A 16,531-nucleotide genomic window follows, 5' to 3' on the forward strand; every position below is an offset into this window, starting at 1 on the left:
TGGGGCTGAGACAGAGATGCAACTAGAGGTAGACATCACAGGGACTTTTTAGCCAAATTCATCACCCACATGGTCTAATCCGATGCATTGCTATAGGTGGCCCTGCAGAATCTGATAGAGGGAAACTGCAGAATGAAGAAGAAATAATTCATCTCTCAATCGTTGCACTTGTGAGAGGTTTGGATATCCCACATTTTGAGTTGACATTTGAACTCCTCATATTGGCTTTATTGGATGTCAATTCATTCCCAGTATAAAGTATTTCCTTTCCTTTTTTTTAAATAAAATTTTGAAGGATTCTTATGAAGTTGAAAAGAACTGGACGTTTCTATGTTGTTTAAATATAAAGAATTATCTTTGCGTTTGCTCAGGAATTCCCGTTCATGCGACATTATTAGGATTGAGGTGATGTCGAAGATCTGAACTGCTTTGGTGCAATGTAAAGTCTTTCTTTCATATTTCGCATGCAGTACTGCTCTTGTACGCACCTCTATGCCCGTTTCGCAAACTGAAACTTTTGAACCTTATCACTGACAGACTCTGACATCCAAGACTTTGAGAACTGCCTCCATTGCCCTCGGGGTTGACGGCTCCCTCACCTCCTCTGTGGAACGTAATTGGACACAAAACACAGTTCATTTGAACAAACTTCTGCAAACAGGAAGACCTATGGATGAGCAAATAGGAAAACTTGTCACAGATGTGCTGTGGGCAGGTTTGATGCTCAATTAATTAGAGGACATAAAAAGCCAGTTCTCGTAGGCTCTGGAGAGGAGGGGTCTCCCTTCTAATGGGATCAACCTCTCCATAGAGTTATTAGAATTGCTTATATTTGGCTTGTTAACCTGATTTGGGTGTGTCTGGCCTTAGCGCGAGTCTCCCAAACAGCTGCTGCACTTATAATGTCCATAAAGAGGCCGCATAACTTTTCATTTCAGCTGAATTCCCAGTATTTTCTGCAGATAACCAATATTCCATTATTCCCCCTTGACCTTTTAAATTTAGGACTACTCTTCAAGTAAACACGATAATCAAGTTTACCGGCCTTCTGCCGGGCCTAATTGAAGATACTCTACTGAGAACTCAATTGTGTAAGTGTGATTTAGTTAGTGCCTGGCCTAATTAAAGTCTTGGAAATGACCTCCAAAGTTCTGTGTGGCATTAATCAGCTAAGACACCTCATCAGCCACGAGAGGAAAGCTGGTAAGAGCCTTAATTCAGTGTGTGTGTGTGTGGGTGTGTGTGTGTGTGTGTGCATGCTTGGAGAGTGATTTCCTGGTCTTTAACCCCTGCCACAGCTCTGACAGGATCAGCCACACTGTGCTCTATTGACAGCCCTAATCCTACCTCAGTGTTCAAACCTCCATCCTGATACCACACACGCTCCACACCCCCCTCGACGGAACGTGTGGCCCACGCACAGGGACCCCAGTTGTTTTCTGAGGTTCCACCCCTTCACCCTCCAGCGCGAGAGAGCGCACTGGCGTTTGCTCGCCTCCTGCCCCTCTGCAAACGTTTGCCGAGATCCGCCGAGTTAATGCATGCGGGTTTTGATTAAAGCGCTCCCTTATGGTTTTTGGCCCGGAGCTGCTGAACCATTAACGCCGGTGCCATGAGCAAATGGATCGCACGCCCGTGCCAGCGCCCTGCCTCTCATCCTGCTCCGACACTCGTCCTTCCAGCCTCACATAGGAAACTGCACCTTTAATGCCTCTTAATGTTCTTCCTGCCTTTACTTGACCTCCGTGGCCATATGTTCATTCTGACAAACATTCAAACAGTTGAGTTATTCTCTGCTCCTTACCTGATTCTCACATGGTGCCTCGTTTACTAAAAAATTAACTCTTTTTAGGCGTCTCCAGTGAAAACATTTTTGTTTTTGAAATGTTTTGCATTTACGCACACACACAGACGAATATGGAGAATATGGACTGGATGTCATGACCATGTACACAGAGACAGAGTGTGTAAATGGGGCAAAACACAACTTTTTGAAAATTCTCAAAGAGTCATTTTCAAAAAGCTCAACGTTGGGAGCCGTGTTCGAAAAGTTGAGTTTACTATGACTGTTGTTGTGTAAGTGGACCCCTAAAAGTGCTTGATACTCTAATATAACTTTGTCTATATTCAGCTCAAATTGGCTCCAGCATAAGTTGGACAAAGCCATATATGAAGACAGATGATGAATATATATTTAATGTGCCCCTCAACTGAAGAGATTTCTCCATTTAAATCCTGTTTTTTTGGAGCTTGTGTCTCACCATGTTATCACTTATTTTAATACTTCAGTCCACTTCAGCTCTTAACATCCTCCAAACACAGAAAGACAAATGTCTCTCGAGGTCTGCCTCTTCACCTTCCAGAGTCTCGCCTCGCGCCCTGGTGCTGAGCGCAGTTGTTTTGTCTTATCACATTTTCACACAGTGCCCTCTGCAGCTTCGGCAATTTTGAAATGTTGCCTTTTTGTTTCCTGTAGTGCTCGAAAAGAGAGAACGGGTAGGAAGAGCCCTGAGAGAATTGCAGTACCATCAGCGTTAATGCAGGCACACTCCATCTGCTGTAGTGCGTTGAGATGTTGCCAAGAAGGCACCGGGCCCCACACGATTAACCTATTACACAACCAGTTACTAATATTTGTGCCTGTGTGTGTGTGCATGTGAGCATATTGTGTGCTTCAGCAGTTAAACTGATTCATAGTGGGACAGCTTGAACAACTTCCAACCAAGTCATCAGCTTAAGGGCCTGTGTAGACGGCAACACTTTACGTGAAAACGCGAAACTTTAATTGTGTTTGGGAGCCTTTTTACGCGACAGTGGTGCTCAGGGCCAGTGAAAATGAAAGTTTCTGAAAACTGCTCCCAAGGTAGAACTTTTTTTTTTACATATAAAAATGCCAGTCAATGTCTTCTCATTGTTAATGCTTATAGTGTATTGTTCTCTGAATGCATGTGCATGTGGTTTCAATACAAAAACAAAATGCACCAACTTTTTGTCATTTCTGTGTAAACAGACAATGTTTTCAAAATGGCATTGTGTTAAAGTTAAACCTTTCTGAAACAAAAAAAACGATGCCTTTTACTAGAAGTGTAAACCGGATCAAAATCTCCACAGTGATGGTGTAGTTCCGGGATGTCGGACACAAATTTGATTCATCTTGAGTGAACTGGATCGGTAAAATAGCGCTATAAAAACCTTTAAAATTGAAACTTTAAAACTTCTCGTGAAATATACAGTGAAATGTTCTCCTATAGCTGTTGAATTATGTATATTTTTTACAAACTCTCTCTGACGGCATGGTTTTGAGGCTCGTTTGATAGCATTGAGGTAGCTTTCATGGCAGCAACATTGATATCTCAGCTCGGGTCTCAGCGTTGCCTTATGAAGTTTGTCTTTTAAAAAAAAATCTATGTTTTCTTTGAAATTCTTACAGTTTTTGGATTGGAGCCTCTTGCGGGTCTTATATTTGACAGCCCTGGTGTGAAGCGTCTTATATTAAACATATGGATGATGTTAACTTTCCCGGTCCTGGTTTCCCTGAAGGTCAATGTTTCCATCATGTACCTGTCATAAACGAAGCTGCGCTCATCCACTTTGGTGTTTCGGGAGGCTGAACGACTTTCTATCAGTAATATTCAGTGAGTTAAATCGAGAGATAGAGAGTGTCAAAGGAAAAAAAATGGAAAAAGAAGCATTACAGGGATGGAGAAGATGAAGAGAGGCTGAGGAAAAGGAACATTTAATCGTCAATCTCCTCGCACTGCGTTAACAGAACTTCTTAAATTTCTTTTTCTTGCTCTCATGCATGACACAAATTCATAGAGAGGGGAACGGCTAATACGTTATGTCATAGAAGACACGGAAAATGTGCGGGGCAAAGTGTTTCCACAGCTGGTCTCCTGCTGAGGCTTGATAAGGTGGATTGTGGCCGTACCGCGGGATGCACAGTCAGTCATTAAATACACACGTCAATCAAACATTCGCCTCTCTTCTTTGTGCCAGACACAAATATGATCCTCTGCTCTTATACTTGTCTTCTCCTTTTTCTTCCTCTGTTTATTGCCTTCTTAAAATTTCATGACAAGATGCTTTATTTAGACTTCATAACCGGGATCATTCGGTGCATTGTTTGTCTTTGTATATAACACATTCATGAGTAAGTAATAATATGACATTTCCAACAACAGTAAAGGTTTTTTTCCCCAGGCAATGACTTAAACTGATTTTGTCTGTAAAATGTAATTCTCCACTGAATGAGAAGTTTAATATGTATTTGAGAATACGAGAAAAACAAGGGGAGCTTTCAGAAAACATACAAAGCATACCAAGAACTAATCCTAAACTAATTCAAGGAGCATTTCATGTGCGGGAGAGAAGCTCAGTGTGGAAACAGATGAGACTGGATGTGGTCCAACAGTGTTTTGGCGTCACATTATTTGGTTGTTGTGTCTCGTATTGATCAAGACCTTTTCATATTACGATGCATGACCATTGATTTGGAGCCACAATCAATGCTATCAAGACACTTTATTCCAAGACAAGCGTGTTCTACGGCTGATTTATACAGAATGGTGTCTTCAAAGCAAATTTTCGGTAGTTCCTTTATGGCAGGATTGTCAAACCCCTTACATGGTTTCCATAGAAGGTCTTTGCAACATGAATTGGTAAGTTTTCTGGGTTAACCTTCGTTTGGCAAACCAGGATTTGAGACCCTGGATCCGTCGCACTCAAAGTCAAGACTATGCAGGATGCCACATGTAACAAATAAAGGTTTATTGGTAAATTAAGTTTTGTGTGGTGTGCAATAAATTTTTTTTGTATAAATCCTTTCTTGTTGAGCATTTTCACATCAGGGTCTTGTTCTTTTAATACTTTCACTGCGTCCATGAATCTCTTCACAAACCAGACTATTTCAACCTTGTTTTTTTGTTGTTTTTTTCATCTATTTAGGCAACGTTCACAGTCCAGTCTGAGAATTGCAACTGCACTCTTATTTGGTTTGAAGAGCTTTGGGAGGTAAAATGCTGAGGCCGGAGTAATTTTGGCAGATTGTTCCATGACCACGGATCAGCGTCGGAAAAAAGCCTTTCCACCGAGTTGTGAGTGGATTTGGGAGAACTCTGTCGAGGATCAGATGTGATGAGTGAGATTTGGACCCACTCGTCTCTCTCATGTTCCCAAAAACTGTCCATCAGGAACCGTTTCTCTAATGTACTCCTTCTTAATCCATTTGAATAGAGAAGAATTGATTAGAAACACTGACAAAATCCTTGCGGCATCTCTCCACACAGAAAAAGAACACAGTATAACTGGCTTTTTTTTAAAGCCACTTCAATGAATTGTAGCGTTTTATTCCTCATAAATCATAACCAAAGATTCAAATAGTGATAATCATTCTCAATCGGAAGTACTTGCAAGTTTATGTACACACACAAAATGTTTTCAGGGATTTTCTTTTGCAAAGTGTCCAGCAGTGGTTTGAATTATTCATTCCGCGTATGGATCCAGTAATTAGAAAATAATGCTTATCTGCCAGTATCCTATAGGGCTCAAATTTCCTGTGTTTTCACAGAGAAACACCAGGGATAAAATTCATAATAGAAAGTACACAAGTCAATACTTAAAGTGCGGTGGAAGATAGTGGGCCGCTCGAAGTGCTGACCGCAGCACAAGCTTTAATGTTAAACAGCACATTAGCTTTTTGGGACAAAAACAAGTATAAAATGAAAGCGGTGTGCACATTAATATTTATGGCTTTGCGCTACGCCGACTCCTTTCCTCACTGAAGTATTTCCAAAGTTGTGGTATCGATCGCTGGGAGACACACAATCTGCCGAGGCAGTGTGGAGCGGCCGCGGCCGGAAAGGTCACGGCTGACAAATTGGTTGGCTGACGGGTCAGAGAGAAAGGTCGGCGGCCCGCGGGAGGAGGTCACCGGTCAAGTTTAAACAAACACAAACTCTCCATGTTGACGCTACTGTGAAAAGCCGTGAAGGATCAACGCCTCAACCCAATGGAATAACAGAGGACAGTATTGATCCGCACGGGGGGGGAAAAAATGCTGATTGTATGATGACGTTGATTCTCTGCAAGGTTCAGATTGAGGGAAAAGATTTGGCAGATGCTATTTTCTAGAAACACGCCATGCCTATCTTCTTTTTCCTTTTATACATCAGTCATCCCTCAATACTTCATCACTTCAAACTGCAAACCTTCAAAATCACCACATATTCATCAATTTGATTATATTTGACAGTTTTTGTTCAATTCAATATTTTCCTGATAGTAGATGGTGAAAGGATACGACTTTGTTGATGATTCAAGTTATGGATCTGTGAAAGATTAACCACAAAATTGATCTTGTGTCTTGCCAGATATTCCCTTTCATGCTCTTTGTGGCCAAAAGTGCCACATTGACTTCTATTAAAGTGTGAAAATCCTGCAATTTATTGAACGTTGGTGTTGTTGGTTGAACTGAAATGTGTTTGACACCCCTGTGTTAATGCTTATTTTACTTTTCTTTTAGTCAGACCAACCAGGAAGTGGCTTAATATTTTTTTGGCTCTTTTACATCACACAACATAATGAGGGAATTGCCACAGGATTTGGTTGAGAAGTTGTTAACAAATTAGCTAAGATACCACGTCTTGCGTTTTGATTTCATCATCCGGCTGCTTGTGATTCGTCATCTTTTCTTTTTTTTTTACCGGCATCATCAAAGATGATCTGCTTCCATGCTCCTCATTCTTGAATAAAACATACAGTAAGCCTTTCTGGTCTTATTTTGTCAGAATGAAATACAGTGTGTGTTGTGGAAAAAAAGAGAGAGCGAGAGAGAGAGAGAGAGAGAGAGAGAAAGCTTCTTAAATCTGCAGCAGCAAGATACTTTCTATCGCTCCATTACCTCTCTATTGATTGAAGGGCTGGATTTGATGTGTTAATCCGCTCTCCCTGGTGAAAGATTCCTGTCTTTAGAGACACTAAATACACACACACACACACACACACACACACACACACACACACACACACACACACACACACACACACACACACACACACACACACACACACACACACACACACACACACACACACACACACACACACACACACACATACACACACACGCTCTGTCTCTCGCGCCGGCTGAAAAAAAAAAAAAAAAACCCTAATCAACAGAGAGTTGTACAAGGCTCTGCATTCACCTCGCCGTCTTCTGAAAGCCTTTGATCAAGAAGTGCTTAGGTTTCACATAAACGGCTGGATACCTTTCAGAGACCACGCTAAGCACACAGCTACTTGGGGGATTTAGGCTACTTTAATGCCTGTTTTCAGAGCTCCTCTGTGGTATTTGAACCAACACGTTAGCAGAGGTGCACGGCAAGTTACGAACCGCCACACAAGTCGACGTCGCAGAGGTCCGACCGACGTGGCGGCCGTCATGAAATACGAGGAAGGCTCTTTTTAAACGCCTGTACATTAATGAGCGTCATGGAGCTAATCGTGTCAGAGCCAATGAGATGGATGGATTCTGTAGCTGGCAGGCGACACACAAAAGTCGGTTGGTCCAATGGGATGGACCGGGAGTCGTGACCACCCTGGAGGCAAACATTGTTGTTGTTGTCCACAAGTTGCATTTTCAGTGACTTCAACCTTTATTGTTCCATAAACACCTGCCCAAAATGCAACCAAATTTTATCATTTTCACATGAGTGGACCCTCAGGGAATCCTCATGAGAAACTCCTATATTTCTGTCTACATTTATCTTTCATTGCGCGGAACCACTCAGACAATTCCTGTGACAAATACACAACCGTTTCCAGTGACTGCGCCCTGTTTCTGTGCCAGAAGTCCGACTGAAGACACATTTTTTGTTTGGAAACAAACTCCTATGCTCCCTGAGTGAAATGAACCATCGAGTAATCTGATTAAATAAAAATGTTTGTTGAATGCTTGCACTTATACCTATGTGTATTTCCCCACTCACTACGGAATTTATTTCGACTGAGACTCTCTTTCTGTCCCAAAATCATGTCTCGTTACGAGCTGGTTGAATATGCAGCTCTCAACCGGGTTAAGCGTTTGATGCTGCTTTCAATATATATGTGTGTTTATTCCTTAGTTTTGTGCAGATCTGCTCTTTTCCAAACCGTACAGACTCACCTTGTGGTCAAAAAGAAAAACCACCGGCTCCACGTTGTCAGTGGCTGGTGCGATCGTGACAGAGAAGCAACGCTTGCATGAGAGCGCCACCGAACCCCATGAATCAAAGCGCAGAGCAGCGAAAGGTTAAAAGCTCCTGGGGCCTGCAGACACATTTTTCAGGGGGGCGGGTAATAGGATCAGGGCTTCCATAACTCCCCAGAACAGCCAATCCTCCCTCGTTTCTGCCCGTTTAGCCTTCAAAGGGAAAGTTTGTGTGTCTGTGACGGCTGGTCAGGGGGTTAAGAGGAAAGTGCATTTTTTCGGTCACAAACTCAATTTCCTTGGTGAGCTGAAGAGGCCATGCTTTAAAACCCGGAGAATAAAAGCCTGTTTAATTTGTCCCACATACGGTATCCGCCTGAACCGCTCCCTCTGGTATGGACCCCATCAAGTCGAGGAGTGAGCCAGTGCTGCTTTTTTTTTTTTTTTTTTTTAAAGGCCTGACCTTATGTCACTGTAATGATGATAATAACACAATCTGTATTCTTTCATTTTTTCTGTCCATCTGTCTTCATGATATTAATGTGGAAAAAACTGTCAGCGGAGGAAATGAGGGCAAACAAATCAACCTGGGTTCTTATTAGCAGCTGCAACATGTTCGAAGTGTTGAATATGACAGCACTTCTACTGATGCAAATGTTTAAAAGGAGGTCAAATAAGACACACACAAAACACACACACACAGACACACACAAAAGGAAGCTCAATATGAGAAAACATTGAAAAACATGAAAATGAAAATGTTTATTTCCAGATAATTTATTGAAAACTATGGAGAGAACCACAGAGAGATTGTAGAACCCTGGGTGATCAAGACTTTCTTCTGTCTGTTCAAAGACATAAGAGGAGATTCTTCTCTGCGATAGCGTAGAGTTAGAGAATAGCTATTGTACACAGGATGTAATGTATCTGTAGTTATTTAAATATGCTTGCTAGATGATGCTTTGACAATGCGGTAATCCGAGCTAAAACTCACCGTGCACCGACATGGCCTTTGTGTTGCCTACACAGTTCTACAGTGTGCTCAATTATCACCATGCCTCCGAAGCCGCATGCCTGAATGCCTTAACTGCTCATCTCACCACCGGGGCAAATATATTTTCGCTGTCATCACTTGAGCAAGGACGCCATCCCCGATAATTAAAAGAGCTCCATTGTCATGCCGTTCTCAGGCATGCGGGGACGAGATCAGATGACGATGACAGGACGGGTGTGGAGCGGAGCTGGTGTGTGTGTGTGAGTGTGTGTGTGTGTGTGTGTGTGTGGGGGGGGGGGGGGCTTGACAACAAGGGGCAAGTCCCCAAGGGTGACCCGGCCGGGCTCCGCTCACCAGCTGCTCCCTGAAACAGGACACCTGAGCCCCCATCCACCTGGATCGCTTACCTGACACACACACACACACACACACACACACACACACACACACACACACACACACACACACACACACACACACACACACACACACACACACACACACACACTCCTGCATATGTAGGCAGATACAGATGCAAATGCCAACAGTATCCCTTTCCTCACTGGCGCAGGAGTACAGACATGCACACTGAGCTCTCGCAATGTAAATCGCTGTTTAAAAACATGCTGATGAAAACTTCACAGTCAGAAATGAACTTCATCAAAAGGTTTATGGGTAGCTGGTTGTCCATGGCCCACATGTGGTCCTGTTGCCGTTCTGTGAGGGCCTTGAGTGAATCTCCAAAGTGCTTTTGCTTCAGCAAGCATCTTTCCAAAGAGAAAAGCAAATGAAAGCCTATTTTAAACAATTTAACTTTTCAAACGGAATAAAGGCTTCCTAAAGTTGACACACACCATTTACGGTTCAAGTCAAAATGCTTGGATTTTTCATTTTTGTTTCAGTATCACTTTTATGCGGCAAGGTTCTGAGACTGATGTCTGTTTACACTGATAAATATGGTTTTGTTTGTAGCCAGTCAGTGTAAATGCCCATGAGGTCAGGTAGTGGACAATTAAGGATATATAATAAAAATAAAACCACAATTTATGATGAACACAGACTTTAAATATATTTGTGATCTGTTTACTTCCAAATAGTGTACTTTATTGAAAGCAGGAGAATAGTACTGTTAATTTCTTTATTATTGCGCCTCCCTATACTTCAAAGACAGTTGTTAGTCTCACAATCCCAAGGTGAATGTGATGCTCGTCTCCGCCCACTCATGACGTCGAGGATGAGACATCAAACCTCGTGTTGTGACCTTTCATGTGTGAGCATGTTGCGTGTCAGCAGTGTGTGAAGGAGACGTCATGTAAAATGCATTGAGTCCACAAAAGCGTTAGAAATGTGCTGTATAAGTAAAGATCATTGACTGCAGTCCAAGTAACTTTGTGTTTTTGACCACATCACTCACTTTAGAAATGACTTTTTCTTCCTCACCAGACTCAGTTTTTGTTTTGTAAGTTTGATCTGTCCACCTCATTCCCACCTCAATATTTCGTTTAACTTTCACACGACAATGCCTTCAAGTAAAAACTTTCACTGTGAACAATGCATTTTCACTTGCAGTCGTGTAAATGGAGCGTTCCATTCACTTGTTTCGTCATGACTACTATAATCATTTGAGGTTATCTTGCACTTTACATGATTTGTCTGTAGAAAAACTGAAACAAAAACAGATCCGAACCAGTAAAGCCACCTACGAGTGAATTTGAGTGTCCTTCTGCCCTCCTGTGCTTCGGACTGTCAGTAATGTAGTGTTGTGGTCAAAGTAGGCTTTACATGAAATTATTTGCACGTCACTCAGGTTTTCCTCGGTAAATGGAGGTTCAAACGCCATTTTCCAGCAGCACCACAAATCATGCCGAGGACAGAGAACGACGTTAAGAAATGTCCACAAGTTTTATGTCTGTTTTTTAGTGGCCGGGCGCGCATTATGCGCAGCAATACATCACACTCAAACGTACCTTACAACAGTCAGTGTGTGGTGAAATACTTGACAGCGTGTGTAAATGATCTTCCATACGCCCTCGCTGATTACTATGGCATCCCCAGGAGCAGATCCATCATGTGATTACACTCGCGGCCCTATGGGGAAGGGTAACAAACTGCCATAGAGCCGTCATATTCCTGAGTGCAAAGGTCTGCATCTGCAACAGACCGAGTTCACGCATACTTCACACGCTGACCTCTCATTTGTCAGAGAAAGACAAACCAGAACGAAGGCGCAGAGAAAGCCAACACGCCGAGTGATAGAATGAGGAATTTAGCACACACAGTACTAGTACTTTAAACAATAAAAGCTTGCGGAACTTAACACTATTGTTTTTGTGTTTAGGTTTCGGAAAAAGTTTTGTGTTTATGAAGCAACAATGTGAAAACGATGTCTGTTTACACAAAAATGGCAGCTACTCTGGAAATGATACAGTTTGCATGCGAGGCCACATGTTGGCGCTGTTATGTCATGAAAGCTTACACACGATTAAGTTGGACTGTTATTACGGTGACTGCATTGCATTAAAAGGGGACCCAAATACAACATTTAAACACTACATTTAAGGAAATTACTTAAAACTTGAAATTTTCTGTCAATGTCGCATGTACATTTAACTTGGTAAGAAAACTTGATATAAGATTTTAAAATCTACGTAGATTTAAATTATATTGTAAAATCAAGGACTAAAACTAAGTAAATAACTTTTAAGAACAAGCCAAATTATCTCTAATGGCTGAAAATGCGATCAAAAATTTTTTAAGTGCCAAATATTTTGCAGTGTGCCAAATATAAAACTACACTCTGGAGGCCACCATGTTTGTTATCGTCCATCTTCTGAGCATGTGCAGAAGAACTATTCACTACAGCCATGGTGCACATGTGCAGTAGCAGCCCTTCGCCATCCCTAAGCAATTTCAGAAAGTATCATTTTCCCCCGTCTACATGACGACGGAGCCCAAGTGTTTTCAAAAAGTTCCAAGTTGGGAGCCGTTGACAAAAAATAGCATTTTCAATGGCGTTTCAGAGCACCATTGTCATGTAAATGGACAAAGTTTTCACTTCCAATCATTGCCATGTAAACCGGCCCATAGTTCACGAAAGGGAAAATTCCCATCCCATGCCCTCTTATCGTTATATAAACTCTGGGTGCTCCGACCTGCTCCACCAAAATATACAGTCTGGAAAATAATATTGTGTCTGTCTGTAACACCTCATAAGAGCCTCCTCCAGGCGAGTTCATCATATTGGCTCCCTCCAGTAACACTTTGTCTCCACAACTATGGCCTGGGGTGATAAATAATTACTGAGAGGAACCTTGACTTTACTTGCGTGGTGTTTGCATGCTGTCCCTTCACTCTGCACTGTGGCACTCTGACAGCTTCAATTATTAACAAGCTCCTTTTTTGCCCTCAGTGTGTACTTTCTGCCTGTTTGGATTTTTGTGGGGATTCTATAATACCATGACATTAACACAACAACAAACAAAAAAAATAAGCGTTTACGTGGGCTGATGGATCATTATGTTTGCTTATGGACAGTGTTTGCACCATTGTCAGCAGGAAGGGGTTTGAAGGGGATCTGCAAAAGTGTGTGTTTGTGTGTGAGGGGCCCGCTAAGTGTGATGGGCCACTGTCTGTAATGAGTAGGAGGTAAACAGGGGGCGCGCTCTCATTTATTCATAAGGCAAACAGAGACTGTGCACTGACTGGGAATAAGTGTGGAATGATTTATTTAGAGCTATTTGTTTCAGGCCACACAGGCTAATTTCCATCCAAAACAAGGAGCGCTCGCTGCGCATCCAGCGCTGCCCTCCCGGCCCCCGGCTGCGCCTCCTTTCCACCGGCTCTAAATAACAAACACAGCGATTCGTACAGCCGCTTTCATATTTTAATGCAGGAATAATTTTTCGCATCCCAACCTGAGAACTCAATCAATATGGAAAAAAAAGTGGAGGGTGAAACAGAAAGAGTGTGTTTGGAAGTCCCCACTTTTGTTCTTGGCTGCTTGGGGGAAAGAAAAAAAAAAAAAAAAAAAAAGAGGGGGGCGCTGGATTAAACATCTCAGCCTCGCAGCAGTTTCACTCTGGTGTGTAAACCACAATTACATCACTTAGCGACCTTCCTCCAGAAGAAGAATGACAGCATCGGCAATTAAAACGAACCAAAATGACATGCGTGTGTTTTCACGTGCGAGCGGGTGATCTGGACGGGAGTGCGCGTGGGAGGAGGACGGCAGAGGCTGGATGGCTGACAACTGTTGCCAAAACAAATGTCTAATCTTCACTTCAACCAAACCAAACACGTTTCTGAGCCTCAAGGTAATCAAACCTTCAACACAGAAACTATGCAAGGACATTAGCGTTTGCTGGATTATTTCTTTGTTGCAACAATAAATCTTGTAGCCTGTTTATTTCCCTTCGTGACGATGTCATATTTGTCGAGAACATGCGTTTGTATGATGTGCACGTCGGCTATGCCTTATTTGACATTTCACAAAAACAAATGAAAAATGTTGGTGAAGGATTTTGATGACTGATTTTAATTTACTGAGGTTTGAAGGCAGAAAACATATCACATGAATGGGAGGTCATTATTAGAAAGCAGGAAAGTTGTCTACTTGTTTTCTTGTTTACTTCTTTAATAGACTGTGGCGTCGTTATGCACATTTCTTACAACACAAAAACATGCATTTCAAACTGTGTAAATGTCACTGTCTATATACCATCAGACTTCATTTGGAAATGAACATTTAGTGTCCAATCGACGAGAGGGCAATAATAAAAGCAGGAGGTCAATGATACCTTTCCACATTTCTGCTTTTCTTCTACTCTCCAGTGCCCCGCATGGTTACTTCTGGTACTGCGTTGCTGTTATGTATCTGTAAACTTCCTGTAGAGGGACCAAAGTACTGATGAAACAAGCTGAGTGTATCTAACATAGAGCATAAATGATCCTTTGTGTTTCACTATGAAGGAATTTTCTGAATCTTTGTGCCAGCAGGGCCGCGCCCAAACACAAGGCATCAAATGGACCAATCCCGAGCGCAGGTCAGTGAGTTTCTACCAAGAAGTTAGGGATGAAATTAGCACCATGTTTCATGTGTTATTGTAGATATGGCATCAATATTGTAATATTTTTAGGCTTAGAAATAGTTATACATAATTGCTCATAAGACAAGGACAATAACGTGTTTAAGATCTGAGTTACAAGACACAAATTCAGCTTCAAACCGGGGTTGCGTGGACTGCACTGTGTTTCTATTTAGGTAAACTTGCTGCTGCAGTCAAAAGAATTGCTCGTCACCTTAAGCGATCACTTTAAATTGCCTGTCGGTGTAAATGTGTGTTTTGTGTAAAGTTCGCTGTGAAGGGCTCCAGCCTCCACGGCCATCACGTTGATAAATGCATGATAGATGGATTGACGTCAAAAACAGCCGCTGAAATATTTCCATCGCACACACTAACAAAGATTTTGTATTTCTCCCATCTGTCAGAGGCCATGTTTGGTCTGTTGAGATGTGTTTCGTCTTTGGTTATATTTCAGCTGAACCGCACCAGGCTTTGTTACACCAGGGTTTGGATGGTAGCGTTCATACTTACACGCACACGCACACACACACACACACACAAGGTAATGGCACAAGAAGAGTTGGCTTTAATCAAACCAGACCCACCAAGTGTGAACACACCCTGAGTGAGCTTTGGAGCTGTTGATGCGGGGATTTTAAAACTTTGGACTGAGTAAGCAGTCATCATGGCCCACATCCAGACTTCATCACACACTACACCGATCCCACAGCTCTACCTTTGGCATTGAAAACATTAAAATCTAGAATTAAATACATTTTCAGACACTGGTTTTCTTGACAGATTACTGTCTAAAAGCACCAGTCAAATTAAAGCACTTTACCAATCAACTCAATATAAGAATTGTTGATTAACTTTTTCCCCCGACTTAAGGAATTGCGACTTTCCTCCACTGCAAATCAACCACAGTTTATTCAGAAGCCGCTCACTCAGTGTCTTTGGGCTTCGGAGAATGAGAAGCGTGGCGTCTGTGTTTACACATGCAAACAAATGAACAAGGCCGTCCAAGACCTCGGAATACCCGACACCATCGTGGCATTCATGCATCTCTGTGACTGAAAGGTTCCAGCAGTGAGCAGAGGGAGCTGGAAGAGGGCAAACTTCCCCTCCTTCAAAGACATTTTGGGCTTCAGACGATCTGGCCGTCTTGTTTAAAATTCTGTCACCCTGCTTTTCTTCCAAGAGGAGGAAAATTTGAGCTTAACATGAACACATCTTTAGTCATGTGTCAAGGTCAATTATCGCCTGTTGACGAGCAGCAGCTCGTTTGAAGAAACGTCTCTTAAGGAGGGATGCGTGAAAACGTCCAAGTCAAAACACACATGTCTGGAAAGAGTCCCGCTGCCAGACAATCTTAATTGCTAATTTCGTGTTGTCTGCTGTACTCCGGGCACAGAAGTGACAGTTCAAAGAGGCAGTTCCCTGCTTTATTACAAGCATGCAACCCGTTTGGTAAAAATTCCTTTTCATCAAGAACAAACAATTGGTCATTTTTCATGAGAACATCTCTCGAGTTAAAAACCGACATTTTTCGCTGGAGCATGGCTGAATGTCTCCGTCTGCACGTCTTCGGCAGCCCGCAGTCTCCGTTCTGTCACAGTGAGGAAAATCTGCATCTGTGGTTCCAAATGAAATGTTGAGTTGGAAACTGTTGGAATTTCATGAAGAATGCTTTTAAAATATTTCCTGAGAAAATATCCCTTGAAATGCTGCTGAATGTGGAGCGCCACGTTGTATGTGATGTAGACTAAGGACCTGTTTACATAACATCTCACATGAAAACGCATTGTTTTTTTTTTGCACTTTTGTATCAGAAAAGTTTTGCGTCTACGTGGCAAAGTTTTGAAAATGATCTCTGATTACACAGAAATGGCATATACAATTAAAACAATGTAGATTTCATGTCGAGGTTGCTGTTGTTTGTTTTTGGAATGAAACCACACATGCACACAGATGTTTTCAGGGAATCCGACTGCTGTTGTCATGTAAATGGACACCAACAACGCAACAATGTTTTACAATTTCACTTTAATGTGATTCACTGTCTGCGGTGAATAAAAACAAAAAAACAAACAGGTTTTCTGGTTCCATCTGTCTGTGGTGCACCTGATATGACTTTTAAGTGTTTTGAAGTTTGAAGACCTCTCTTTTAGATACAGCTCAAGATAGTGAACTTGAAACTGAAAAGACGACTCAGTCACCCCCGCCGTGTTTTGATTAAAGCTGTGTGTGGAGCGTGCCTGGTGGAGATATTTGCTCAGACTAGGC

This window comes from Blennius ocellaris (genome assembly GCF_963422515.1).
Source record: "Blennius ocellaris genome assembly, chromosome: 21".
Lineage (NCBI taxonomy): Eukaryota > Metazoa > Chordata > Actinopteri > Blenniiformes > Blenniidae > Blennius > Blennius ocellaris.